The following is a 3372-nucleotide window of genomic DNA, read 5'->3' as shown; positions in this document are numbered from 1 at the left end:
CGGAGGCAGAACGATGATCGGATAAAGCAGAAAAATGGACACCGTAACTGTTCAGCGAACTTTACTTGACATGGATCTCTCTACTGTCAAGTTTTACGTTAACTTAAATGTTACGGCCTCTTTAACCACCTTATGATAACTGAAATGTAACGGCATCTTTAATCACCTTATCATAGCATCGTTCTGCCTCCGTCGTCGTCAGCCTAGTCTTTCGTCGCGCGTCATGTAAACGCATTCTGGGGCTTATTTCTTCGGGCACGTTTGTGAACAAGGGCCTTCAAGTGAATTCGGCAAGCACATGGATAGAACCACATGGCTTGAGGCATTTCACTAAGGGCATAAATGAGTGAAGCTGTGCTGCATACAAAGCCAGGCTTTATTAATTCACGATTATTTACATAGACGCTTCACGACAATGAAATCTTTAAGTTTAGGAAAGCGACCACCGCTCATTCGTCACGGTCTTCATGAAATCCTCGTGATAACAAAATGACCTGAGCGTAGGTCTCCAAACGAGACGCGGTGAGATTATAAAAGGGTAAAAGATCTTGCTAACAAACTACATATCAGTGTCAAAGAACAAAGAACAAACGAACGGACTAACTAACGCTAGCGCTAGAACGCTAACCTGTAAGAGCTTAGGTAAGCAATTCAAATTGGGATTGCTAGCATTTAGAAATTAATGCGTCTGAGAAGTGAGAATATCTACTATATAACTTCGCTCCTGTTCACGATTCCCATATTTTACTCGCGCTTCATTTGCCACTGAGAGGAGTCAATGTGAGGTTACAAATTTACGACTTAAGCATTTAACATGTTCCTGAGAAAGATCCCATTGACAATAGGAACATCACTGTAATAACAGCTAAAGCACGTTCAGCGAACGTTGGTGCGGTAATACGACGCAGTAAGCAAAACACGCAGCAAAGGGAGCGGAACGAAAGGCTGTGAGCAATGGGACACGCGTCTTGGGGGCAATAAAATCTCACCTCCACCGTTCAATTAAGACATGCAGCGATACGCCGCTCATGCAGACGTGTATCTGTAAAACAAGCCACCACTTTTGCGACGTGCCTGGGAGGCCGAGCCGAGCGGCCGAGCTGTGACGCAGCATTGTCCCATCGTCCGGAAATGCGCACATGCAGCGGCAATCATTATTGATATAAACAGCGCGAACACGAAAACAAGGGACAAGAAACAAGAAAGCCACAGTACATGCGCTGACTCACAACTAAGCCTAAGCCGTTTACTCCAAGGCCCAGAAAAACAAACATGAAGAAAACGAAACAGTCACGTGAAAAACCCCTGGGTTCACCTGCTGCATAAAAATTACTTTAAAAAATCTCTTAAAAAAGACACCTCTTTGCTTGAAAGAGCAAGAGACGTCTTGCTCACACACTTATTGTCCGTTGAAATAAAATACGCTTCCACTATCTCTCTCGTTATCTTCTCTTTGTGGCGATATAAAATCTTAACACTGTCAAACTTAGGAGTGCACTTCTTCTTCTCCTTCTTCATTATTTCACATGACTGGCAATGGGATACTAGAAACGTTTTGTTCTTTCCAATTTCCAAGTTGTTACAGTGTTCCTGTAGTCTCTTATTTATACACCGTCCGGTTTGTCCTATATAACTGGCTCCACAAGAGAGTGGAAGCCTATACACAACACCTGTCTTGCATCCAACATAGGGGTTTCTATGTTTCACCCCACATTCTTGCTTCTTCTCTTCTCTTTCCCTTTGAACAGCCGGGCAAATCCTCTTCATCTTGAGCGGGGCGGTCAGTGCGACGTCCACATTATACCTCTTGCCTACATTTTTGAGGCCATGCGAAATCCTGTGCACATACGGTACCACGGCAACCTTCCTCTTCCTCTCACCCATGCTTGAGCGGGGCGGTCAGTGCGACGTCCACATTATACCTCTTGCCTACATTTTTGAGGCCATGCGAAATCCTGTGCACATACGGTACCACGGCAACCTTCCTCTTCCTCTCACCTGATGTGCTCTAAGGGAGCACTTCAGGTGAGGGGTCAAAGGAAGTACCTTTGAAAGACAAACAGAACCACCTTTGCAGGCTGCGAGGTTCGAAACTGGGTTTGGGCCCACTGTGGAGGAGGGGCGCGCAGCGGGGTTTACGGAGCTTCTCCCAAACGCACACCCCTGGAAAAGCCGAGCGCCAGGCCGGGGGACGTTTGTACCCATTTTTACCGGTGGGTGTCCGGCGGTGGGTTTCGAACTAACCACCTCCCGCAGCCGAGACGGGCGCTCTAACCATTAGGCCTCGTGGGGGCCGGTTGGCTGCACGCACGCATGCTTTGGTGCAAAAATGACAGCTTGGCTGTACATGGGCATACCCTTGGCAACGGGCTGGCTGTATGCAGGCATATTCATGGCATCAAAAATGTTGACGGGTTGGCATACTCTTGGCATGAATGATGGGGCCATTGTTGAAAAAAGTCGGAAAGCGCCCAAATGCCAATAGAGGCCCTATATTCATGTCAAATTTTGCTACCAGAATGCCAATGAAGGACCGCGGCTTTTGTGTTGCTTGGGTACATTGCTTTCCGCTTGTTGGTTCCCACTGCAACAAGTCAAATGTAGGATGCAGTGAACAAGGTCCCTAAACATGTAATCCTAACGGTAGTAGGAACAGTAATCGGGCAGAAGTTCCGCGGGCGAATCGGCTGCAACCTCCAACAGTCACGGCCACACCTGTTTTTTTTACACGCTTACTTATTGCTGCTTTGCCAGCGTAATCAGTCAGCGATGGTTATGACTTCCCAGAACTACAGGCGACGGTGTGTGCATCTCACGAGGGGGAGTGTCACGCCGAGGCACTGTAGCACTGGGAGGGAGTCGATCTGTACCCAGGCTTCTTACAGGGCTATAGGGGCAATCAGTTTCTCATCGAGCACACACAGTCTTCGCCTTGCAGTAAAGCTCTACCACAACCAGCAGAATGAAATACTGACTGTTTGTTACAGATAACCCACTCTGTACGCAGCACGCAACGATGAACGTTGAACAGGGGCCGATGTCGCACCCATTCCGCGGATGAAAAAAGCTTTGGTCTGAGCCATTTCTGAGCTTTGGGCAACTACGCAGCGGATAATAAATGGCCGAGAGAGGCCATTAAAAAGAAGTTAAAATATTATTAAAAATGTGACACATTTTTTCTTACGCAAGAAACGAAAACTGCATTCATTCCTGAGCGCGAATATTATGTTTACTTTCTAGTTCTTTGGAGTTCTGGCAGATCTTATTTTCTGTGCGCTAGTAATTTGCCTCACAGTTCGCAGGAGCCCTCATCATCGAGTTGATGCCGCTGCAAGTAGGCAGCTACACGGGTTTTCTTCCAAGTTGCGTGAC

This window comes from Amblyomma maculatum, chromosome 2 (assembly GCF_055883805.1).
Source record: "Amblyomma maculatum isolate TAMU_Amacu chromosome 2, ASM5588380v1, whole genome shotgun sequence".
Lineage (NCBI taxonomy): Eukaryota > Metazoa > Arthropoda > Arachnida > Ixodida > Ixodidae > Amblyomma > Amblyomma maculatum.
Note: the sequence above shows the minus strand (reverse complement) of the source record.